Source organism: Lepidochelys kempii, chromosome 2 (assembly GCF_965140285.1).
Source record: "Lepidochelys kempii isolate rLepKem1 chromosome 2, rLepKem1.hap1, whole genome shotgun sequence".
Taxonomy (NCBI): Eukaryota; Metazoa; Chordata; order Testudines; family Cheloniidae; genus Lepidochelys; species Lepidochelys kempii.
Window position 1 is genome coordinate 83013259 of NC_136381.1, and position 27398 is coordinate 83040656.

The window sequence follows — 27398 nt, forward strand, 5'->3', positions numbered from 1 at the left end:
TCACCTGCTAGTAATGACATTTTTGTATTTTCTTCTAATTACACCCAAAGCTAAGACCTTTGGCCCTAGGCCACAGACCTCTATTCAGGCTGCACACATCCTCTTAAATGCCCTGATCCTTTGTTGTCATTCTTAGTCTTTCATCTATTATTTACACCCATTGAGAAGAGAGATACTCCACCATTTGTGAAGCTTTAAACCTTCTAATCATCTTAATTTCTTTGCCTTTCAACCCGTGCTTCCCCTCGTGGACTAACGCCAAACAATGTGACAAAATAATTTTTCAAGCCAACATCCGCCTAGATCCCTCCCCACCCCTCGTCATATATTGGCTCCTCTGTAAGTAAAAACTCATTTTGTCCTTATCTGACTGGATCTGCAAACTGGGACCTTCGCAGCTTTAAAAAAAAATTTTTTTTCCATTTTCAGTTCTGAATGTCAAACCGAATTAGTCCAACTAAGTCAGAGAACTTGTATTAGAACTGTTTCCTTTTTACATTAAACACTATGAGATGCACTCTGTTCATTAAACAGCTTCATTTGCATCTCCAAAAGCAGAATTATTGATAGTCTCGGTTTTCGATTACTGCTGTTGCACAAAACGAAATTAGCATTCAATATAACAGAATGGGGGGAGGGCACCCGGCTGACATGTAAGCACATCCAGTATAGACAGACACACCAAAATAAACAAAATAGTGTTACCAGCATGTGCTGGATTTTTTTGGAGGAGAGAGGGTTTTTTGTTTTGAATATTGCAAAATTTAAATTTCTCCTGAAGTTAGAATGAAACCTATAATACAAAGCACAATTTCTTCCTCATAATCCACCACACTGTTCTGACAATCCCTCATGTCCAAATAAAATATAAAAGCCAAGCAAATAAATTTTTACCATGATTTAGAAAACTTCCTCAGATCATTACAGCCATAGAAGAATCTTAGTTTCCAAGACACTTAGAATATGACAACATGTGATCAATCTTGATTCTTTCTTCTAGTATTGCTTGGCTTACTCTTGATTTTTAACAGTGTTTCCTTGTTGTCTGTCCTCTCTGATCTCTGAAGGCCCCCAACCCCCTTGTCTTTTCTTATTTTCACCATTTGCTTCAGCCAGCAGTTCACTTGAGACCCATCCATCTTATAATGCCTCAAGTGACAGATGCTCTTAGGAATGACCATACTGCTGAGTGAACAAAAGATAACATCACCTCTACGAACTCAAGAGAGAAATACAACTGCAACTTTAAGATGGGGTTGTGACGGACACTGCACCATAAACCCCTCTCAAGTGAAAAAAGAAAATGACTGCAAAGAAACGGAATCTGACACAATCAAAGCCACAAAAGAGTGCTTCTCCCCACCCCCTGTTGTTGTTGCTGATGGTCTTTTCACTATTTACTCTTATGGAAGAGTCCTGTAACATTTAACCGGGATGAAACCAATAGGTTTAAAAAGTAACTAGATAGGATTCCATATAAATTGCTCTAAAAGCTATACAAAATTCAATAGAGAATGATGGCTTTTCTATACAATTTTAAAATCTGTAGAACTCATGCTATTGAGTTCTATAGCAAGAACACAATTATTTGGTAATTAAATTTTACAGGATGGTTTAAAATTTCTACAGACAAGTCATCTATGAATTAAATTCTGTGGGACTTTTCCATAAAGATAAACTTGTGTTCTGGGGGAAATTCACAGGCACAGGAAGCACACACATGTGTGAGAGAGATTGAGCTGCTTCTTCAAGTAACTATTTTAATCCCAGAAGTATTAAATCTGTGGCTCACAAATAAATATTATTTACTACAGTTCAACACCACAGCTCAACAAAATTTTAACTCAGTTTTCCTGCACATTTTAGCACAGATTTTTCAATTAAAATAGCAAAGAATAATTATTTTAAGAGCTATTTCCTAACATCGACTGTAACGTACCATGCAATTTCAATTTGGAATATAAACATTTGACTCATAAAATAAACACAGCATTCACTACACAAACTATAATTCAGGAGAAAAAATAAAAACAATTCTGAGGGGTGCTATAAATCTCTTCTGGAACAACAACAACAACAAGGTTACATTAACATCTTCCAGCCACAAACTAATGAGAGAGATGACATGAACACTCAATCTTTCCTCTCTGATGAAAGGGATGGTGTGGAGGCAAGGAAATCTTCTCCTTCCTTGCCATCAAGGTTTTAAAAAGCATCTTATATTCAGTTTTCACCCAATAATGGCAAATAACCTTGACTGCAGAATACAAAATTGCTGAGGTCACATGAGCATTACAGACAAAAACCATATAGAAACACAGAACAAAGGTCAAAACAGGGGACCAATTAACCCAACATCTTGTGATCTAATTTTTTCTCATGAGTTACTATTGACGTGATCACAACATTCACTTCTTTACCATATTTATTAGTTGCATGGCAATTTACAATTGGTATGCTGTCTGTAATGAGAAAACAAAATAAAAAAGCTGAACACAACACTGCCATAAATTCAATGGCCATATGCAATTTGCTTCATGATAAACATTGCTCAATTTTTTTGAAATGAGCAGAAAAAACAAGATTTTATAAAACATACCATCAGATGCATCCTCCCCAATTTGTTGGGAGACTTTTTTTGTTGTTATTTTTTTATATAAATACTGGAGTAATGCTTGGGAAATTGTACACTCTTAGGCCAGGCCTACACTATAAATTTATATTGATATAACTATGTCGCTCAGGGGTGTGAAAAATCAACCCCCCTGAGCAACATAATTCTAATCGACCTAACCCCCGCTGGTGACAGCACTATGTTGATATGTTCTCCTGTCAACATGCCTCTCGCGGAGGTGGATTAACTATGCCGACAGGAGATGCTCTCCTGTCAGCATAGTAGTGTCTTCACCGAAGTGCTACAGCAGCACAGCTGCTGGTGCAGGGTTTTAAGTATAGACCTGCCCTTAGGCTCTGACCCTGCATCAAGATCCCCTAGCACAGCCCCCTACACTTACACAGCATCCCTTTGACTTCAGCAGATGCAAAGGTCCACATTAGCAGATCCTGATACGGGACTGGGCCCTCGGTACCCAAGCTCTAATATAATCATTTCTACATAGAGTGCCATGTAATATGGTTTCATTTCCTCATATTAAGAGCATCCAAAGTGTAGAGAGTTAAATAAAAAAGGACCAGAATGTCTCTTTCTTCAGTAAAAACCATGGCCCAGAACCCCAAAGAGCAGGAAGACCCAATGATTATCACCTCACAGAATTCCTCCCAAGTAGGTCCATTGAGGGTGGGGTTTGCCTTCCCACATGCTCTCCAAGATCCCTGTTCCCTCCACCACCCGGGTTGTGCCATTTAGCCATGTTGCCAAGGCTTCCACTGTTAGCCAATGCCTCACTTGCAACTGAGTGCTCCCTTCTAAGGAGGAACTTTGCAAAAAAACTTCATTTTGCTGGGGGGGGGGGCCCTGTGTGGAATAAGCCATGCAGTTGTCTTCAGCGCTCTGGCCTGCCCAAGCTACACCACAGCCCATCCAGATCTTGATCCAGGCAGAGCTCTTGGCAGGGGAGGGGAAGAGGAGTGTCACAGGTATGCGGAAGATATGGAGAGAAAATAGTACAGTGGAGGAGCAACCCCTCTCTGAACTGGGATCCAATTTTGCCATTTATCACAATTTTGTCAGAAGCCTCATAATATGTGGGTTATTTTATTTTAAAGCCTCTTCTCCTGGTGGCATGTGAATAGGTGAGAAAGCTCAGCTTTCTTTAAAAAAGGTTCCAGCCTACATAATTATGAAGTAAAACTTGAACCCTAAAAGATTTTTAAAAAACAACAAACAACAACACAGGAGACAAATTAAACCACCAAAATGGATTACTTAATAAAATCTTATCATTCTAAAATCAGTCTCAGGATTTGGGGGTGCCTGATTCATGATTTTTTGGATTGGCAATACTGTGAATCTCTGGGTAGGATCTGGGCCAAAACTGAACCAAAGATTATCTATTTTCGATTAGACAAGGCAGAATATCATACTAGTGACCACTCGTACATCTTGAAGTTATCAGTTCAATTGTTAAGAACATTGAAAGAGAAAGTATTTGTAGTTCTTAAGCCATCCATTTTTTCCAAATGACATATTTTAAAGACTGTGTAAAATGAGACAGATGGTCATAAATAACAGAAATAGACCTGAACCAAAAACCCTGGCTGTGAACCCTGCAGACATTTTATCTGGAAGGAGGAGACTAGAATGTGGGAATCCAAAACTGTGGATGGCAGGTCAAACCAAATATCTGGATCCAAACACCACTGAATATTGGGGTGTGTGAAATCCAAATCTGAATTTTGCAGCTCACATCCACCTTGACAAAATAAACATTGGGACAAACCTATTGCAAAAAAAACCAAACAGATTTTATGACCATATTGGTTCTGTGAAAGAAAACAGAACATGGGGGATGGGAGTAGTTTGTCATAATTTATTTCAATGGCTTTATGGCCAATGAGCCACTTATAAAACTTCAAATTATTTTTCATTCCAGTGCATGTGTGCGCATGCTTGTATTATACACACACTCACAATTTTTAGAATATTTTACTTGGCAACCTATTTAGTAACAAAGAACTAGTTATATTTTATAAGTTTGAATTTTACACATCATATAGGTAAAATGTATTAGTTGGGGGAAATAATCAATTATATATTAAGAGCCACTGAGTAAGTTGTCCTTCATTAGCTCAAATGAAACTGATGGAAGGCACAGACAGTTTGCACTTTTGGGTAACTTCTCTTCAAATATACATTTCATATTAAAACACATCTGAGTTAAAAAAAAGGGGGTTAGATATGTTTCCCTAGTTGTACTGCAAAATCTCAATTGTAAAATGAATAATGTGCTCTACAACAATACCTGACTTCAGCCAATACCGCTGAAAGGATACCTTGAAAACAATCAAGACAGTCTTAATCTCTAACTTGATGACAGAGCACCATTTTTATTCACACTGAACATTTAAAAAATGCATATATTTAGAACCTGATCTCACCCTAATTAGCCCAACAACCTAATAAGTAGTAAGTGTAACAGCTAACAACATTTCACTTACAGGTAACTTTTGTCATTAATACTAATTACTGACACTAAAGCATGACCTTGAAATGACAGCTCCATTAATGCAAGTCTTATTGGGGGGGGGCGTTTTCAAAAAGCCTTGATTAAATTAACTACTTTTAAACACAATAGGATCAATATGCATGCAGAGAATGTACGCCCCCATGGCAAGTTCTTCTTGCTTGATTGATCAAAAACAAAACAAAAAAAACCCCTGGCCTTCCCAGATCACAGCCGGTGCCAGAAATCCACACAGAAAAAAAAAAAATCCATCAAAATGAAACTCTGAAAAGGTTTACCCTTCACCAACCCATTTGCACTTCAAAAACTCCTTAAGTCCTTCAGCTAAACCCCAGGGTTGAACCATTTCAAAAATGAGAGAGGGGGCCAGTTGTGATTTATCTTCCTTTTGGCCTCTGGACTGTCTGCCAATGTAAGAAAAAGAAATCCTGTAGCCTTGGATATATACCATTTTATAAACAACTCTTTGACACAAGCTCTTACTTGCATAATTTGTCTCTTTCAGTCAGATGCACGAACGACTTATAAAGCAAAATTTTGGGTTCAACTCCTTGGCACACAAGTTCATAAAATAAAGTCAAAAAGCAATCAAGCATCAACCACCATGTTTGAAGTTTATATTATTTTAGCATGCTGTTTGACTACAAATATAATGGTCCTTAGTCTGATCTCACACATGTGAGAATCGGTTGTTGCTTCACTGAAGTCAATGGAATTACACTAGTGTAACACCTATGTGAAGTCAGAATCCAGCCCCACCATAATTTCAACTAGCATAAACATACTTTCAACTTAATATTCATATCCCAATTATAATTTTACTTGACACTTCAGGCCATGCAATATGTAACTTTCAAAGCTTTTCTCAAACTTCTGCATTTCAATATAGATTACCAATTCCAAGGAAAGTGGGAATTTCATGGGTCACAAACCTCTAGGTCACAAGGACCTTCTATGCAGCTGTCAGGCCACTATGACTCAATCGATTTATTCTTAGTTTATATGTTCTACCCTCATTATTAAATACATCCTGTAACTGCATTCTTTACACAGTAACATTTTTCTTCAGTAAAACAAATACTAAATAATGTTGCTGCTATTCTTTGATCAGAAATTCCAGCTCCTGTCATCAATTGTGATGCATAAAAAATATGGCAAACTATCAAGGACAAATTCTGTGTGTTATGAATGACACTTCCCCAACCCTTATTTTTTCCAATATATTCGTCCATTGTAGAAACCAGATCTTATACCTACTAAAGTCAATGGCAAAACTGTCACTGATTTAAATGGTACAGAACTGGCCTGTCAGAGAACATAAACTCCTATTTTTATTGTCCATTATTGTATTATTTTGTTCCTTGAGTGACAAAGGGCCATTAGTTTGCACAAAATTTCGGTTTTGAGGGTGGTTTTTTTAATAGCTATCTAAAATTTTCCAACTTAAAAAGACAAACAGAAAGAAAAACAAACAAAACCTGTTAGTTGCTCTCTCCACCATGGCTCAAGATTTAAGTTAGGCTAGTGGGAAGTTTTATTGCCACTTTACTATTGAATTTATATTCCCACATATACTAAGTCTTTCACAAGAAAGATTCCATAACAGGGGTGGCCAAACTTACTGACCCTCCACATACAATAATCTTCAGAAGTTTGAGAGTCACAAGACATGCACAAACTTCCTCACAGAGTGGCGCCCGCTGGGGCACTGGGGTTCTGCCCTGATGCCTCCCTGCGGGGCTAAAGCCCTGAGACTCCCCCACTCCCCCCAGGTCCGAAGCTCCTAGCCCCACAACCCTGCTGCAGGGCAGAAGCCCCAAGCTCCCGCCCCCAGTCTGGTAGGTAGAGAATGGGGGATGGGTGGGAGACTCAGCAAGCCACACTAACTGTACAAGAGCCACATGAGGCTCACGAGCTGCAATTTGGCCACACCTGTTCTATACCCTTTATGCAGTTCACTAAGTTATGCTCAGTCTTTAATCATGAAAATGTTTAAAGTTCTGTGTTCAGAAAAAACCTTAAATATGATACCATATATTGAAAGAAAAATTAAAATGATTAAGGTGGCAGTTAAAACTATACACATCGTGCTCAGAATGTACTTTGGAATCATGTGCTAGCCTCTACATACTTGTAGGACTACTCCTGAAGACTCCTGATCACTCTAGTAGCTTCATTCAAATCAATGGAACTGAGTGAGGGTTTGTAAGCCCAGACCCCATGTTGGCTTCAGCATCTGACCTTCTTCCAAATGTAACACCTAAGGCTATATCTATCTACAAGTTCTATAGAGGCACAGCTGTAGTGATTTTTCCATTGCTAGAGTAAATCCACCCCCTTGAGAGGCAGTGGATAGGTCAATGGAAGAATTCTTACACTGACCAAGCAGTTTCTACATGAGGGCTAAGGTCAGCTTAACTGCATCTCTCAGCTACCTAGCGACATAGCTAGGTTGACCTAAGTTTTTGGTATAGACCAGGCCTAAGCATTTGAGAGCCTGTTGTCTTCCCTAATGTGAAAAAGAGGGGAATGGGGGAGTTACTAACATTACGTAATGCACAACTGCTATGGTATTTGATATATGAAATCTCAGGTGTTACGTTCAATCCCGTTCTCTTTTCAAATTAAACAAACCACAAAGAAAATCACAAGTAATTTCCCCATACTATTAGAACAAACAGCTTAGTACTTTTGCCCATTGTTACCCAACTGTACTTGTGTTTACCCTCAGCTGTTTTCTTTTGTCTATGGTGGTTCAAGATCATAACCCAGCTCAACAATATAAATGTGAGCTTTACTCTTTCCTGAATTGTGCTTATGGAATGATAAGACTTCAGTTGCAACCTAATTATTAAAACACTTCCATTTCCCTATGTATTATAGGGATTCACTTTTCTAGTCTAGATATACAACATTTTTTCAAAAATGATCAATCTCCCAGTATTATAATCAGATATCCAAAAGTATGAGGGATATTTATTGTTAAAACAAATGATAGTTAGAAAGAAACTCTGAAGATCTAAAAGTGGCAATATATCTTTCTGTATATATTTATAAGCCTTGAACCAAAAGTAAATGGCTCCATAAGAAATGGAATTTACTAAGTTTCTTACAACACAGCTGGTAAATCTACTCTAAAAGTCCAAAGCAATGAGGAGACTATAAAAACACAAACAGAATATAGTTTGTCTTTTAAAAGAAAGTTGGAAAAGCAAAACAAAAACAGACTACCCTGTGGATTCATTAGCAACCAGGGTGGCAGGCCATAGTCTAATTCCCATATAAAACCTCATGACTACCTGCAGAGCGTGAGAGTGCAAATCACATTAGTGGAGACACCAGATGACCAAAGAAAGCATTTGAGGCCTGGTAAAACCAGTAAACAAAAGGCAGCATTCCAGATGAATGCCATTGCTAGAATCAGCATTGTCAGATCCCAGGATCTGATAACCCAAACGCAGATTAGCTGCAGGCAACAAAAGAGTAAGATGAGAAACAAAGGGGTCATTCTGACACATGAAGAAATCATCTTCATTAAGCCATCCTGTCTTTTATGTGTAGTTATAAAAACTACTCTTACTTTAAGTGACATTTGAGGCAATGAAGCCACGACCGTGCAGAGACTTAGACAAGCTACTGAAGGTAACACGTTCTTGACTGCAGCTAATTTACCAGGCAAATTGGCCACCTTCCCTTTGAATCTTTGTGACATTTTAAAGACCTATAATGATTTTAAGGATTTGTTGTACAGATCATTTCAGTTTACTGTCTGACTCAGATTGCGGAGTTTGATAAGCAAAATAATTCATTACATAGAAGTACAACTAGAGGTCTCCCTCAAAGTACACAACTATTCTTTGACAGAATATTTGTGTAAACAGAGGTTCCCTTCCTATAACAAATACACTCTCCACACAGGTACAGACAATACAAATGATAAAGGTTTGGAGGCTAAAATGTAGGAAAAAGCCTGCAACAACACAACACATACTAAGGAACTCTCTCCATCCAAAAGCAAGCACAGACCTTTCAGTTTGTTCCCAAGAGAACAGCACTGCTATGAAACAGCTGTGGGATGGAAGGGAATTTTGGGTAATAACATGCAAAGAAGTAAACTACTCAGTTGGCTTTAGATACCCTATCTATATTAAGTAAAGGTTAGCAGTACTGCTAGAAATTCCAAAGCAGAGTGGGGTACCTGGACCTTGTCTACCCTAGTGAATTTCATACTAGTTTTTGAGCGGTGGTGCTACGAACACTGTAGACTCAGTGCATGGGATTTCACTACTGTATCATCTAAAACTGCCTATGCCCACTCTACCACAGAGTTTATACCATTGGTTGCACTGGTACAGCGGTGTTCAAATATTGGTAAGACATTTACAGTATAGATATATCCCAAGTGTGTTTAATTAAGGTTGGATCCTGGAGCTCAGCTGATTTACAGTGGACTTGGCAGGATGTCAGTAAAGGGGCAAGGTGGAGACGGAAGGAGAGAGGACCATCCAGATCTTCATTCAGTTAGGGAGGTATGAGGTAGAACAAGAAAAAGAAAATGGAAAGACCTGAAGTGTAAGAGACAGGCCTGAATTCTCATTTACATTATGTGCCCTTTTACACTGCTTTAAAGTAGGTGCAAATTGAATGTTGTCCCGCTTTAAGACTCCTATACACTGTCAGTCCAATGTAAGAAGGCCCTTAATGTAACTCAGATTCAGGCTCTCAAACTCCAAGCTAACTGGAACAGAGGGGGAATACAGAGGGTTAATAGGTCTTTAGAGCACAATCTATGCTGTGGATATTTGTACCAAAGTTGTTACACCAGGGCAAATCCCAAGTTAGGTGTGCTGCATTAGTGTAAAATGGGCCTGGCCCCAGTGTAACTTACTCTAGTTTCAAAACATTTCTACCTTGGGGTTTGACCATTGTGGCACTCCAGTATTAGTAGCTCCAGTACACCCAGGCCCTCTGCTGAAGAATGGATAGATGGAAATTCTGGTAGAGAGATCTGGCTGAGAGCCTGTCTACACATGGAGCTATTCCAAAATAGCTATTCATTTACTCCACTTTGAAAGTGGATTAAGCTAAACAGGAATAAATGAGTCTTATTATAGAATAAGAGTGCCCATACACAGTTGTTCATAAATTACTGCTGCACTTTAAATTCACACCCTATCTTAATCCAAATTAATTTTCAAGTGTAGACAAACCCTCAGTTGAGAGGAAGGGCAGGAAGTATGGCGCGTTAAGAAATGCTGGAGAGAAGAAAACTATTTGGGAGGGGAGTATCAAATGGTAAGGGATATGACTTAACTTATGTTCTAAAAAAATAAGGAAAAATACAACACAGCTATTTGATATTTTTATATTCTTATTTAAAAAGAAATCATAAATACATAACTATATGGCTTCAGTCCCAAGTCAGAGACTGAGAGAACTGACTGTTCTCATCTGGAGAAGCAACGTTTGTAAACCCAGAACCTTGTTTACAGTAACTTACACTGATTCAATAGACATCAAAACTCTGAGCAACAAGCTGTCTGTTGCTAACTCATAGAACTAGTGACAATTATGCCAGAAACAAAAAAGGTAACAATATTTACTGACTTTTATGAGCTTTTATTCCAAAATTTTAGGTACTATCCACCATCTCAGAAGTCTGAAACAGAACCTATTATATTTTCAAATTGTTTTAAGGGATACATTTAACCTAATGCCATACTGAAATCAGAAACCGATACTCCACTGTCAATGTGCTGTACAAACACATTCCCAGCCCTGTGTTGAAAAACATACCTGATACTTGGTGACCCGGGTACAAATAGATTTGTAAGATCATGCTCTTCAGTGTAGTTAGTTCTTATATTCCATAGAGAAAATGAGGTGATCTCTGGATGGGTGTGGGTTATTGTCTTCTTAAACCCACAAGTGACCTTTGTACTGAGGCATCTCACAGCACTCTAAACAAAGAGGCAAACTGACTGACCTGTGATATAAGAAATCATCTTCAGAAGCTTCATTTCAAGCAGGCCCCACATTCAGCCTCAAAAGCTTTTCTAAACAAGTTACTTCAAGTATCTGTTCTTTGGAGTGTTCTGGGTTTCCTCATTAGAAAGATATTCAAGCAGAACAGATCTCTGTCAGGACTTACCGCTTAACTATTGTACACTTGTGCAGAAATACATGACAGCAGCAGATCTGGCTAAAAATACTAATATTAATCACCTTTATTTGTTTCAGGTATTCTAGGTATTTTGACATGGAAACAACTCCTTGATTCGCATTTGCAACTTTTCCCTTTTGGCTGGGACTGTCACAATCCAGTCCTAGTTAACTGGTTGAACTGATGGGGGGAGGGAGTGAGGAGGGGAGGACATTGACCTCCAGTTGCTAGGGTTACTCAGCAGTGCAGGCAGGAGGCCTCCAGCTGAAGATGTATGTACACTGGAGAACTGATCAATTCCTAATTGAACTAGGGGGCTAGAACTGGATAAACACAACCAGGCCAGTGTGCCAACACTAGTCATGTTGATTTATGTTCTCAGCTATTGCAGTTTTGCCCCACATCTTCACTAGAACGATTCTAACCCATTTGAGTGGCAAAGCCCTGGGAGTGCCACTTGCACAGTTCCCTGCAGAGCTACCAGGAGCAGTGGAACGGAGGAGGCTTCAAGAAGGCCACACATGTACTATGAGGAAGCATTAGCACTACTGGAACTCTTTGTCCCATTATGCCAGCAACCACCACATACACTTACACCAAAGTGGTTCAGAGTGAAACAGGGTCCGGAATGTCTGGAGCGCTTTCGAGTTCAGCCACAAAGCTGAGCTACAGGAACCAAACTGTTCTCTACAGGTGAGAATTTTACTGTACAAAGATGATCTCGTGGCCTGTGTACACAAACATTTACGTTTGCAGCAACCTGGGGTGCAAATCTACCCCATACCAGCCTGCCATCCACTAACTCTTTGGGTGGACCCTGCTGACACAGACTAACAGTTACTTTGTGCGCTTTAATCAAAAACTAGTAAAACAGAACTAGATGGAAGTACCTTAAGGACCTGTTAGTGCATGGCAGCAAGAGCCACGTGGGCAGTAACTGGATGGCAGGTTAGCGCCGGGTAGATTTACACCCCAGCTTACACACAGTGAACACGCAGACAAGCCCTAAATGGCAGAGGCAGGGTTGAGAAGGGGGAACATTCTGTCAGAGGGTTCCTGCAGGTACAGTACTGCACACTAGCCCACGCATCATTCTCCCACATCTCCAAAGCTCTAGGAGTTAGGGAAGAGAGGAGACCCACACATTGGGAGGGAGAAGGAAAGGGGAACAACACAACACTCAGATGGGATAAGAGAGAATAAATGGAGAGGGGGGATCTCAGGAGAAAAAGAAAAGGGGAAAAAAAAATCAGGGCTTTGGAGCAGAGCCCACTGAGTAGCTCCGGAGCAGTGGAGCTGCAGGTTTTTGCCTGGAGCTGGAGCGGAGCCGGAGCACAGCTCCAAAGCCCTGAAAAAAACACTCTTCTGTACCAAAGAGAGAGGGGGTCCACCTGAAGATTGAGGGAAGGAATTCTCCCTTTAAGGGGCAGAGGGAGAAAACAGGCTGTCCTCCATTTAAACATAACCAAGGTGGCTTCTCCCAAGAACACAATCGCAGCTAAGGGTAGGACTTAACATGAATTTCAGGCTGTGATTTTCTTAGATTGTAAACTCCTCAGGACAGAGATTCTACTTCCCCATTAAATATATATCGATGAAGTCCAAGTACTTTGCACCTTCTTTTTGACCGGGTCTTCTCTAGTTACCACTGCAATACATATAAATCCAAAGAAAATAAAGCAATTATATAGGGTCATTCATATGTTTGGATAAAGATATCTATCCATGCTCATGGTTATTTAACCACAACACAAATGTTATTAGACACTGAATAAATAAGACATTTGATTAAAATAGTGTCACCAAAATGTACACTAACCACTCTGCAGGTTTACTGAGTCACTGGCTTACTCGGAGAATTGTCTGTCAGGGAAAAAAAATGTCAAAGGTTGTTAACTATGTTGATATGAAGACTGTGTTATGCACACTAAGCTATAGAGCATGCAGTTTTGATAAACTAGAATGCCTTGGACCAAATTCAAAGGAGAAATATTTATTTTCTCCACCTAGTATATTGGCACTACATAGCTGGCAAGTGAGGATGGGTTGTGTCAGAGCTAGGTAAGGGGGACAAACTGGAAATTCAGGGCTGGCAGGCAATGAAACCAATCTTGAGCAATGAGCTGTGCTCCCCTTCCACAGCTTGCACACTTCTGGTGTCCTCCAAACAGCCCTTTTATCTGATGCCAGGTGGAGACTCATGCTGCAAGTCCCTTCTGAGTGTTGGGGACTGAAAATGCCCCAAATGCAGCAGCAAGTGAGAAATGGAATTGGGATGGTGGCTGCTTTGAGAAGGGAAGGGAGCTCACTCTTCAGGGTTGGATTGTCTGCCTGCTGTAAGGTCATGAACCACACACACACACACACACACACTTACTTTCCATATCTGTGTGTGTGTGCGCGCACACACACGCCCGTCCACAATCCCTAGCCAGAGAGAGGGGTAGACAAAGATACAGCACAGGGAGAGGGACGAGTATGTCACTCTCTAAAGCTGTGGCTTCTCCTTGGCCTGTTTCTGGCTGCCGCTTTGTTTGAAGCGGCAGCAATTGTTGTGTTCTCTCTCCCAACAGCCTTTACTGCCTCTTTAGTGCTAGTAAAGCTGGCCCTGCCCCCAGCTAATGACACAGTGCCCAGCTGTCAGCAGGGAGTGGGGGCCCATGGGAGCTCTGACAACTACCAAAAAAAAAAAAAAAAGAGAGAGATTGGCGATTTATTCATCATACTCCTCTCTGAAAAATAATGATCCCTGCCGTGCTTTTTTTTGTTTGTTTGTTTAAAGAGAGGAAGGGCAGTTGTTTCTTCATGCTCACAGCTGCACAGGTAATGACCTCTGTCTCTAGCTCTCCAAAAGCTAACAGTGCTGGTTACTGCACTCTTCCAGTGTGATCTGGAAAGAATCCAGTGCACGACTGATTACATTTCATCCACAGTTAGTTTAACCTTTGAAACGTGTCAATCAATGGAACAGGCCACTAGGTAAGGTCAGTGCAACCTTGCCAGTCCAAGTATTCTCTCACTATTTACACAGAAAACAACTGTGTGTTCAGGGACTCTTCCCCAATAAATACAAAATGCACCATGAAGACCGCAATGAACCACTAATATTATTTTAAGATGCAATAGCCACCCATGACTATCCACCAAAAAAAAAAAAGATATTAACTCTGCAAAAATAAACTCTCTTTCAGAGCAGTGCTTACATAAACAAAAAAAATTATTTTCCCTACTTAGGAACAACAAAGAACACCATATTTTTCTTTATCCAATCATCTAAGCATTGTTTGATTTAAATGTCACACATTAGGCACAACATTTCATATTACTCACTCCCTCAGAATACTGGAAAAAAAGTTATAAATTCAATTTTAAAATTTCCAAATGAGAGAAAAAAAGTCCACACATGGTGTTCAGAAATGAAGTTTAAAATATTACAGCAATTGTGTCAGCACTGACCACTAGAATTCAGGTTGCAAAATATTTCCCATTACAGTAGAACCTCAGCGTTACGAACACCAGAGTTACGAACTGACCAATCAACTACATACTTCATTACTGGAAGTACACAATCAAGCAGCAGCAGAGACGAAAAAAAAAAAGAGCAAGTACAGTACAGTACTGTGTTAAACAAACTATTGAGAAAAAGGGAAAGCAGCATTTTTCTTCTGCAACATAGTAAAGTTTCAAAGCTCTATTAAGTCAATGTTCAGTTATAAACTTTTGAAAGAATCACCATCACATTTTGTTCAGAGTTACAAACATTTCAGAGTTAAAAACAACCTACATTCCTGAGGTGTTCATAACTTTCAGGTTCTACTGTATATAACCTCCTATTCTGAAACTCAGAATACTCCTGCTTAACAGCCCAATTCTCAAAGATGTCGAGTGCTCTCAACTCCCACTGAACTCTGTTGGAGGGCAGGGCCCTCAGCACCTGACAGGATCATGCTCTTCATTCCTGTCCAAAATATTTTTTGGAAAGTTTTGAGTGAAATTCTAGAAGGGGAAAAAAAAATAATTTCCCCACTTCAAACGTTCTAGCTTCTCTTCATTTTTAGTTTAGGTTTGTATAGAGCTAGGTCACGGAGGTATAAAGCTTTAGAGCTCAGAGTTGGACTGGAGAGTGTGTCCATAATAAGGACCAATGCCAGGCATGGAAAAAAATGGTCTTGACATAATCAGAGTTATGTGGATTGTAATTTATTTATTTATTTTTAGCACTAGGCTAAGCATGTCCAGTTAGGGTTTTCTCAGACAATGTGCTTGTGTGCACAGCTCAGGGTGTAAATGCTTTTCAGAAAAGGGCAAGAGGTTTCTATTAGTTTCTCAGAGAGACGCTGTGCTATTGCTGAGCTCTTTAATCCTGCTGGAAAAGAATAATAAAAACAACATTATAGTCTATGACTGATTTTGGCAATTTTCTAAAATACTTTCCATTATAGTACAATTTCTCCATGTTACATTCACATTCCCACACACTTACCACATCCCATTCTTACACACTTACCAATTGGGACGGGGGTGGGGTACGGTAATAGGAGCCTATATAAGAAAAAGACCCAAAAAATCGGGACTGTCCCTATAAAATCAGGACATCTGGTCACCCTACATTCTTCCAAGGAGCAATTGTTCTCCCAAGATTGGAGTTCTGTTGTTGCATCATGCCTGAGGCCTAGCTCCATCTCCAGTATTATCAAACCAAACTGCTGCATATCTTCATGACGGGCATGAACCCAAAACCTTGCCTACATGTTCATCGTGACAAAAGAAACAAGGTCTCTAGAGCAATGTGAGCCATTTTATACTACCGACACAATTTGGATCTATTTCCAGAGTAGCAGCCGTGTTAGTCTGTATCCACAAAAACAACAGGAGTACTTGTGGCACCTTAGAGACTAACAAATTTATTTGAGCATAAGCTGTGGATCTAGCCACACAAACAAATATAACTCAATTCCCAGAGACACTAACTTCCAAAGTTGTCTACAACTCTGACTCCTACAGGTGAAAAAACATTATTGTAAGTGCTAAAAAATACTACTACTATTGAAGTTTATAAACAATCTTTTTGAAAGGAACGCCTTTCAAATTTTGTGTTTAATTTTGAATTCTTCCAAAGGCCGTATGGTGGGAAGATAAAAATCTCACAAAAGTTTATGAAACACATATGCAAAGTATATTTTACTATAATCATCATCTGTATTATCATAGAAGGCACACGCCCTAGTTATGCAAGGCACTGTACAAACACAGAACAAAAAAAGATGATCCATGCCCCAAAGAGCTTACAACTTAAGTATAAGAAATGGATACAGTGAGATGGGAGAGTACAAGGAAGTAATGTGAAAATATTGCTCACTATGGTACCAGAATACCAGCAGCCTAACCATTTTCAATTATTTTGTAGGCATCACTGCAAAGAAGAATTTTAAGGAGGGATTTAAAGGAGGATAATGACATAGCTTTTCAGAGGTTTACGGGGAGCTCCTCCCAAGCATGACGGGTAGCATGAGAAAAAGCACAAAAGGTGCCTGTTTGAAAATTTAACAAGTGGATGATGAAAGGTGGCATCATTGACTGACTGGAGGCAGAACTCAACATTTCAATAGTGAATGAGAGATGATAGGTACAGTGGGAATAAGCCATGAAGGGCCTGGAAAGTGAAGACAAATAGCTTATATTTGTTGCAATAGAGAAGGGGAAGCCAGTGGAAGGATGCAAAGAGAGGGGTGATGTGGTCGAAGCAACAGTCTGGAAGAATGATCTTTGCAGCAGTGTTCTGAATAAATATGAGTGGGCAAGACTGCATTTGTCAAGACCAGAGAACAGGATGTTGTAGTAATTAAGACATGAATGGACCAGAACCTGGATGAGAGTTTTAGCTGTGTGGATGGATAGGCAAGGCTGTTTCTTAAGAGATGTTACAAGGAAAGAATCTGAAAAATTTAGACATAGCCTGCAAGTGAGGATCCAGAGAGAGGTCCAAGTTGAAGATGACACCCAGGTTACAGACTTGAGCGACAGGCATCATCCTGTTGTTGGCGACAGTAATCACGAAAGGAGCTTGGGGAGGGCTTGGGGGAAAGATTAAGAGCTCTGGGCTTGAGCCGACAGCTAGACATCCACAAAGAGATGTCAGAGAGACCAGCCGAGATTTTAGTTTGGAGAGGAGGAGACAGACTATTCACTTTACAGCCTGTTAGTACTTCTCACAGAGGTTTGCACAGGAAGAAAAATGTCATCTCCAAATGAATTCGTGAAGCATGCAGGTCCTTTGTTTCCAGTCATTGTAGGGTCAAAAGATAAACTTTCATTTTTAAATGGAAACACGTGGGAGTCCAATCAGACCAAATACATACTGATACAAGCGATCTTTACTCATGCAAGTAGCTCAGCTGATTTCAGCGGGACAGTATGCTGGAGGACTGCTTAGGTGAGCCTTAGAGTCCAATCCAGCAAAGCAACCAAGCACATCTCATTAAAAATGTCCACATGCTTGAAGTTATGTATGTGCTTAAATGCTTTACTGGATCAGTGACTTAATTAGCAAATTACTTTCTTCATTATTAAATATCCTTTCATATTGACATAGATATGATTTGATTTAAAAATATGTTCTATGTCCTCCTATTCCCAAGTGTCAACCTGTAGTTCTGTTTTCTTTTATCAGCTAACTAAAAGTAGGAAATGTATATGTATGTGTTTCTGCAAAGTAACTTTTAAGTTTAAAAATAGTCAAATTATTAGAGCCTGATCTAAAGTGGAAAGACTCCCAATGACCCCTGTGGGCTTTGGATCATGCCCTTAACGAGTAATTATACTCAGCCAATACAAAGGTAACTGGAACAGCACACAAGTGCAAATGATTACTACCATCACCACCACCCAAAATAGCCATATAATAGATGCCTTCAAAAGTATTTTGAAAATATTTATTTAACTATCTCTAACTACTAAAATAGTCATGATGAGGTTGTTCCCAGAGCTGAAGATGTTTGCAGCAATTTATCGTCAGGCAAAAGTCTTGATTCACAAGCTAATACACAAGCCATCAGTCGGATAATGTGGCTTGTGAGCCAATATTTTGTAATTTTACAAGTTTCTTTTTGTCCAGTCTAAATAAATTGTTTCTCATACTTTTCTTTCATGAACTTATGAGCACTACCAAGGTTTATAGCTATGTAAAATGAAATTTCAAGATGAAAATAAATTTTCTATACACCAAAATAGCATATGATATTGGATATTCATTATTCTAGATGTATTAGAGCAATGAACAGATACAAAGAAAAACATATGACTTTAACACCATTGAACTGAGACTTTGCAACACTGAAGAATACTTTTAGATAAAGATCTGATGAAATGTTGGTAAAAGAATGAGTGTAAAAGAAGTGTTGCTTTGTAGCATCAAAGCTTATCCTACAGAGAATTACACATAAGACATTTGGAAAAAGAGGGGTAATTTAATAGCATTTGGTTCTATCAGCTGACATTTCATGTTTTAGGTGTCTGGTTTTGTTCCAATTCTTCAGTTATAAGTGGTTATAATTCATCACAACTTAAAATGACGCCAGTTTGAGAGCTTTTTACCATTTGCTTAAAAGCTCCACACAGTTCCAAAAACCCACTGCATTATTCATGAGAATTGATTAATATATATCTAATAATGTAAACATTAAAGAAAAGAGTGTCATCTGAAATCACAGTCAAGACATACCAAGTCATAGAAGGAAGACAGCTCCATACATCTAATGTGTCACACTAAATACAATGGAAATAGTACACTAAATTTCAAACCTTACAAGAAAAAAAGCGTAAGCCAACAAGCTGCAAAAAATTTATCTATCACATTTATTTTTGTACAATGATCTTTACTACAGGGCTGCGTCAAAGGGCTGCTTGCAAACTTAATTAAAGAAAAGACTGCTTCAAAAATAGGATTCAATTAAAAAAGTAAAACACAAAATGTTTTGTTATGCATCCCAAGTCCTAATTAATGCTGGCCAAAAATTTTGACCTTTCAAAATTTCCATTAAAAATGTGTCATAATTTTCATCTAATTCCAGTCTTAATCTTCCAACAGAAGGCATTATAGTGATATCAGCAACATGGTATCAGCAACAGTGATAAAACAACCTTTAGTTTTAAAAAGATTTTTATTGTCCTTTTCTACTTAGAACTAGCCTATTATGAACACTAGAAATTCACTTTTAGATCATTTACCAGAAGATTCTTGCAAAATGTAAGATCATTTAATTTTTAGCACTATATTTCATTGTTTAATTAAATCAAAAACCTGAAAGGATAAAGGATAAAACAAAATAATATTATAATTGCAGTCTTACTCAACTGAAATAAAAAAAAACCAAACCATAGAAACTTACTAATTTGTTTGTTTTCAAGCTGAGGGATCATACACGGTAAAGGGAGCATCCTCTCATTTTCAAAATCACAGTCATGCTGATTCTGAAGGGGGACTGTTTGAAAAAGGTTTTCTACATCTCTTGCTCATTTAAAACCTGATCCTTAGATACGCTGAACACCTGAAACTCATGCTGCTTCAACAGGAACCCCAGGTCTCAGGATCACGTCCTTACTGCACTTGAAACAAAAACTGAGATCAATTAATTACTGGCTGAACCTCACAATGTCATGGATGTAATTCCAAAGAGGTTGAAGAATACTTAGAAGACAACAATGTAACGGTATTGAAATCTTTTAATCCTCTTTCTTTGCAAATTCTGCGTCACAGATCAGAAGAATGACATCCTATTCTAACAAAATGGAAAAAAAAGTTGCTCTCACATGAGCATGAATAATCTTCTGACACCTTGACAAAGAAATTCTTTGATAGACTGAGAAAGGGGTTTTCTGATTTCCTCCCAAGACAGGAGATTGTCTTCATCCATCATCCCCTCTTCCTGATCCCTTCTTCCCAAATATCCACATCAGCACAACTGTCTATCAGACTAGACAGCAGGAGGGAAAGGTCTGAATGACTGATAGGGCACCAGCACTCTACAGTGCTATTTAAGTGAAGCAATCTATTGTTAGAAACTTGCTTTACAGCAGTTAACCAAATATAATGGTAACCAATTCAACCATTGTACAGCTTGACTCAACCCAAACTAATAAGAGAAATTTAACTAAATTACATGATTTTAAAACCAGATAAGTTTTACTGACAGATTCAGTTTGGATACATATTTAAAGACATGAAGTGTTAAAAGAAAAAGTTCCTCACACAAGTGCATTGTTCCATGCTCGCCAACCTCTGCGTGAAATCCTGGCCCTACTGAAGTTAGTAGCAAAAATCCCATTGACTTCAATAAGGTCATGATTACACTTGAAACTTGCTATGGTTTTTTGCATCCATGTTAAGTGAGCCAGAACAAGTATTGTGCAAGCAATGCATAAAACACTGCATTGTTTTCCTACAAGTAAGGTAGTTTTGCTTCATATCATATGTTGCCACACAGCACAGTGATGTTGAAAACATCTGGTCAGACCTCACATGGTGCATTGCTCTGCTGCTATGATGCTATATGCATTCAGAGATTTTTTGCACTGCGCATGTGGGACAACTACTGGAAGGCAACCGAATTCCTGAGCTTGGGGTCAAGGTAAATAAATAATTCCCAGGATTCCTCTCCTTTCATGCTATCATCCATCTAAGTTTTGCAATCCAGGGCCATTTTCAGAGCATGGTCATGCAGCCTGGAGGAAGCATTGGTGAACGTTATGATCCTCATGGTGATGAATATAAATAATCTGTTACAAGCATATCTAGATTTGTGCGGTAACTTCAGATCCAGGGCAATAACAGCCCCCTGAGAAGGAGGAGGAGGCTGAAATCAAGCAGACACTTTCCTAGACCTTTTCCTGGAGCAGCTTCACTCAGTGGAGCACCACTTTTGGGCTCAGCCAGCTATCAATGACTGTTGTGACAGGACAGCAGGGCAAATCTGGGATGACCATCTGTGATGGCAGAACTTCAAGACGTCATAAGCCTTTTTCTTAGAAATCTGTGCAAAGCTCACCCAAGAGTTGCAGTGGCTGAACACCAAAATGAAAACTCCCCTCAGCAGGGAGAAGCATATGGCCACCGCCTTGTGGAAGCTTGCCACCCCAACTGCTACTGGTCAGTAGCTAGCCAGTGCGGTTTTGGTAGATCAGCCACTGGGGAAATTGTGATGGAGATATTTGCTGCAATCAAGAAGGTGCTTCCCACCGAGTCATCAGGCTGGGCAATGCATAGGAGGTTATAAGTGCACAGTTGGGATTCCTAAACTGTATTGGGGCCAATGATGGGACCCATGTGCCTAACGTTTAACCCCCATGCCAGACCCACGAGTTCATCAACAGAAACATTGCTCTATGGCGCTACTCGGTCTATTTGAGCACTGTGGTCAGTTCACCAATATTTACATAGCATAATCTGGAAAGATCCATGACTCCAGGATCTTTAAAATGGTGGACTGTTTTCTAGAATGAAAAATGGAACTTCTGCTCCTATGGTCTCTATGGATATTTGATGGCATTGCCATTCTTCCAGTCACTCTGGGAGATCCAGCCTACTCTCTTCTTCTCTAGCTTAGGAAACCTTTTACTGGGCAACTGGATGGGCAAAAGGAACTGTTTGACTATGCCCTCTACTGTGCAGAATGACAGTAAAATATGCACTTGGGAGACTGAAAGGCAGATGGAGGAGTCTGATGTCGAAGCTGGAGGCTACTGAGAAGTATCTGCCTCTTAGGACAGCTGCTTGCTGTGCTTTGCACAGCCACTATGAAAGCAAGAGGGAGACCCTGGAAGATGGGAGTAGGTTGGCAGACTTGCTAAACATTTTGAATAGACAGAGAAGATGCCACGACGACATGTGGAGGCAACTCAGGGGCCACCTGTGATCAGTGTGTATGCATTTTTATAAGGCTTAAATCAGAATTATTGCACTTATATGAGTATGTACATGCAATGAAGCAAAGCTTTCTTCATATCACATATGGATAGGTTTCAGAGTAGCAGCCGTGTTAGTCTGTATCCACAAAAAGAACAGGAGTACTTGTGGCACCTTAGAGACTAACCAATTTATTAGAGCATACGCTTTCGTGGGCTACAGCCCACTTCATCGGATGCATAGAATGGAACATATAGTACGAGGATATACATATATACATATATACATATATATATATACACACACACACACACACACAGAGAATGTGGACGTTGCCATACAAACTGTAAGAGGCTAATTAATTAAGATGAGCTATTATCAGCAAGAGAAAAAAAAACTTTTGTAGTGATAATCAAGATGGCCCATTTAGACAGTTGACAAGAAGGTGTGAGGATACTTAACTTAGGGAAATAGATTCAATATGTGTAATGACCCAGTCACTCCCAGTCTCTATTCAAACCCATGTTAATGGTATCTAGTTTGCATATTAATTCAAGCTCAGCAGTTTCTCGCTGGAGTCTGTTTTTGAAGCTTTTCTGTTGCAAAATTGCCACCCTTAAATCTTTTACTGAGTGGCCAGAGAGGCTGAAGAGTTCTCCTACCGGTTTTTGAATGTTATGATTCGTGATGTCAGATTTGTGTCCATTTATTCTTTTGCATAGAGACTGTCTGGTTTCACCAATGTACATGGCAGAGGAGCATTGCTGGCACATGATGGCATATATCACATTGGTAGATGTGCAGGTGAACGAGCCTGATAGTGTGGCTAATGTGATTAGGTCCTGTGATGGTGTCACTTGAATAAATATGCGGACAAAGTTGGCATCGGGCTTTGTTGCAAGGATAGGTTCCTGGATTAGTGTTTTTGTTGTGTGGTGTGTGGTTGCTGGTGAGTATTTGCTTCAGGTTGGGGGGCTGTCTGTAAGTGAGGACTGGCCTGTCTCCCAAGATCTGTGAGAGTAAGGGATCATTTTTCAGGATAGGATGTAAATCTTCGATAATGCGCTGGAGAGGTTTTAGTTGGGGGCTGAAGGTGAAGGCTAGTGGCGTTATTTTCTTTGTTGGGCCTGTCCTGTAGTAGGTGACTTCTGGGTACTCTTCTGGCTCTGTCAATCTGTTTTTTCACTTATCAGATGGGTATTGTGGTTTTAAGAATGCTTGATAGAGATTTTGTAGGTGTTTCTCCCTGTCTGAGGGATTGGAGCAAATACGGTTGTATCTTAGAGCTTGGCTGTAGACAATGGATCATGTGTTGTGTCCTGGATGGAAGCTGGAGGCATGTAGATAAGTACAGCAGTCAGTAGATTTCCAGAATAGGGTGGTGTTTGTGTGACCGTCGCTTATTAGCACTGTAGTGTCCAGGAAATGGACCGCTTGTGTAGATTGGTCTAGGCTGAGGTTGATGGTGGGATGGAAATTGTTGAAATCATGGTGGAATTCCTCAAGGGCTTCTTTTCCATGGGTCCAGATGATGAAGATATCATCAATGTAGCACGAGTAGGGGAGTTAGGGGGACAAGAGCTAAGGAAGCGTTGTTCTAAGTCAGCCACAAAAATGTTAGCATACTGTGGAGCCATGAGGGTACCCATAGCAGTGCCGCTGACTTGAAGGCATATATTGTCCCCAAATGTGAAATAGTTGTGGGTGAGGACAAAGTCACAAAGGTCAGCCACCAGGTTTGCTGTGACATTATCGGGGATACTGTTCCTGACGGCTTGTAGTCCATCTTTGTGTGGAATGTTGGTGTAGAGGGCTTCTACATCCATAGTGGCCGGGATGGTGTTTTCTGGAAGATCACTGATGGATTGTAGTTTCCTCAGGAAATCAGTGATGTCTCGAAGATAGCTGAGAGTGCTGGTAGCGTAGGGCCTGAGGAGAGAGTCTACATAGCCAGACAATCCTTCTGTTTGGGTGCCAATGCCTGAGATGATGGGGCGTCCAGGATTTCCAGGTTTATGAATCTTAGGTAGCAAATAGAATACCCCTGGTCGGGATTCTAGGCATGTGTCTGTTTTTTCAGGGAGTTTCTTGAGCAGATGGTTTAGTTTTTTTTGATAATCCTCAGTGGGATCAGAGGATAATGGCCTGTAGAATGTGGAGTTAGAGATCTGCCTTGCAGCCTCTTGATTATATTCCAACTTATTCATGATGATGACAGCACCTCCTTTGTCAGCCTTTTTGATTATGATGTCAGAGTTGTTTCTGAGGCTGTTGATGGTGTTGTGTTCAGCATGGCTGAGGTTATAGGGCAAGTGATGCTGCTTTTCCACAATTTCAGCCCGTGCACGTCGACGGAAGCAATCTATGTAGAAGTCCAGTCCATTGTTTCGACCTTCAGGAGGAGTCCACGCAGATAAGTCTCCTGTTGATAACAGCTCATCTTAATTAGCCTCTTTCAGTTTGTATGGCAACTTCCACCTTCTTACTATATGTTCCATTCTATGCATCCGATGAAGTGGTCTGTAGCCCATGAAAGCTTATGCTCTAATAAATTTGTTACTCTCTAAGGTGCCACAAGTACTTCTGTTCTTTTTACGGGAATGCTAGTATCCTTTGTGGGGATTTTAACATAGCGTATGTCTGGATGTTATTGTAGTGCATTTGAAGGTGCAGTAAAGGTGGACTGTAGCAGGGAGCTGGTGCAAAAGCACCTAATTAGCCCAGTCAGCTCCAATCAAGGGAAGCAGATTGGGGCTGACTGAAGAGGCCTGATGCCGGCCTGAGGATTGGCAACACCTTCTGGCCTGACAAGCCAGGGGCTATAAAGGCTGGGAGGGAGCCGGAAGGCAGGGGGCAGCAAGGGAGAAGTCAGTCAGGGAGGGAATTGGAGGCCTCCTAGCTGAAGGCTGACTCTGCTGTAAAGCTTGTATATAGATAGACACTGGTGGTGGGACAACCTTAAGTAAATAAAGACACGGGTATTTCACAATGCTGAAGCCTCTCTGAGCCTTACTGGGGAGAACAGGTGGGCCCCAAGAAGAGGGGTGGGTCGTGAACCTTACACAGACATTTTCATGAATTCCATAACAATTCAGTGCAGTGGACGAGTGTATATTCTCGAATTGTTCTAGCTATAAAGCCATGACTACAAAGACATTTAGAATGTATTTTTAATAAATAATACACCAATGTAAACAATTTTGAGTAGCAAAAAGCTAAAGATACATAACACTGCACAAACAGAAAAGGAGAGATTTTAAAAAATCCTTCAGAAGTCACAAAGAATAGCATGCAGACAAGGTCCTGACCCAGGATCACAAATGTATGTACACAGGACACTCATAACTGTCCTCTGCATCTTGGGATGTGAGATAGCAGTAGAAGAGCCTCTCCCTTGCTGGTGAAGGCGTTAAGTGAATCTCCCATTTTCCACTATTTTCTTTGTTGTTCTGTGACATAGAATGCCTAGAGAAGGACCTGTTTCTGGGCACTGTTGCAGTGAATGATGCATCCCAGAAAGTGGAAGTTTCAGAGGTAGAGGCTGCAGGGGACACAGAGAATGGTGCAGTCCTTTACCAGAAAGTTACCATGTTCTCCAGGAGGACGATTTGCCTCTCCGTCATCCCCAGCAGCTGTGCTTGTGCAATCTAACTATTTCCCCACCCTTCTCTCTCTTTCCTCTGTTATGCTTCAGGAAACCTTCCATCCACTCCTTCCTCTTTTGCGATTCATACATGAAGGTCATTCAATAGGTCATTCCTTGAGCTTCTCCTTCCTCCTATGCAGATTGGGCAGCCATTCACTTAATATTAACATTCCTGTCCTAGGTCACTGCTATGGGGGAAAACTGGAAAACTAGTTATTGTCAAAACTGAAGTCTTCATGCCAACAGTGATAAAACGTTGCTTTTTCCTTCATTGTGGAATTCCATTCTCATAGGCTTTCCCCACATCTTGCATGAGCTTGGAGATAGTTAGATGTTTTCACAAGCTTCCCCATTTGTGCAGGGCCCTGGGTCTGTGCGGTCAATGCAGTGGGTGGTTGTTCTACCAACTTAGGGGAAAGAGGTAATTCACATGAAAAGCACAAGAGACATCAAGGTGGGGGCTACTTAAAGACAGTGCAGCAAACTCAAGCTAGTAATTGCATGTGTACTCCTGTAGGTAACCAGTGAGATGGAAGTTGGTAGGTAGGGAGAGAGGCACCGGCTGATGTAGGCTAATGATTACGCATGCACTTCTGTAGACTATGCTTACTTTGGCTACCCTGAAGCATGTTCCCAAAAGGCAAAAAAGGATTCTGTTCTACAAGGCAATGGGCAAAACTTGGAAAATATGCCATGCTGCCATTTGTCACAATGGTGTCTCCAGAGCTGCTGCTGGAGCAAAAAGGGAAACATGATCTACATGTGCATGTCTCCAGAGAGATGCATTGCCATGAAATCTCCATGCCAAATTAGAGCACTATTTTTAGCTTAATTTCTCTTAGTGCCCATGGCTAAGCATAAATTGCACTGCCAAATTTGTAGAACTCTGCAATAGCTTGTGGGGGAGGAGTAGATACCCTTAAAATAACTTTCTTTTGAGAAGTGCTACGTAACTGTGTTTGTCTCGGAGTTCACTGGGTTGATGAGACTGGAGATTTCATTATCACTCTCCTCCTCTTCATTTGTGCCATCAGTGGTGTCCACCAAATACAATGGTTCAGCAATGGATCTCTCACAAATACACAGTCCAGCTCATTACAAAAGATGTAGACTCTGCAAGCTCTCCCAGAGCCCTATTATTGTCCCCAACACTCTTGTCACCCAGTTGGAGCGCCTTTCCTTTACTAAGGCATTGGCTTGGGTCCCAGTTGTACCCTCTTTCCTTCATTTTTTCCAGACAGTTGTTTGTATATTTGTGCTTTGTGATGGCTAGAATCCAGGTGGGCCTGTACATGCTCCTCTCCCCAGAGAGCAATGAAGTCCAGGACCTCAGCACAAGACCATGCTGAAGCATGAGGCACAACTGTTCAACGATCAAGAGTAGAGTATGACAGGTCTGCAAACCCCGCAGCAGTTGTAATCACAAAAGACAGAATCTGGCTGCACACCAGCATTTAAATGGAGAAGTGGCATCTGGTCAGGATGACCCTGGAGCAGTAGACGACACAGATATCCATCAAAGCAGCATAGGATACCAGTGGAAGG

General features: G+C 40.3%; 1 protein-coding gene across 4 annotated transcripts in view; it reads right to left on the minus strand.

Moving 5' to 3' along the window:
• Positions 1-27398, minus strand: part of GREB1L (GREB1 like retinoic acid receptor coactivator) — a 221783-nt gene that overhangs the window by 127553 nt on the left and 66832 nt on the right. The window contains exon 1 of one of the 4 annotated variants that reach the window (XM_073331424.2): positions 10941-11528. The exons of the other annotated variants lie outside the window; for them this stretch is intronic. The gene's annotated coding sequence lies outside the window, so the exon portion shown is untranslated. Of the gene's footprint in view, positions 1-10940; positions 11529-27398 lie in introns of those variants that run through there. 4 annotated transcript variants of the gene reach the window in all.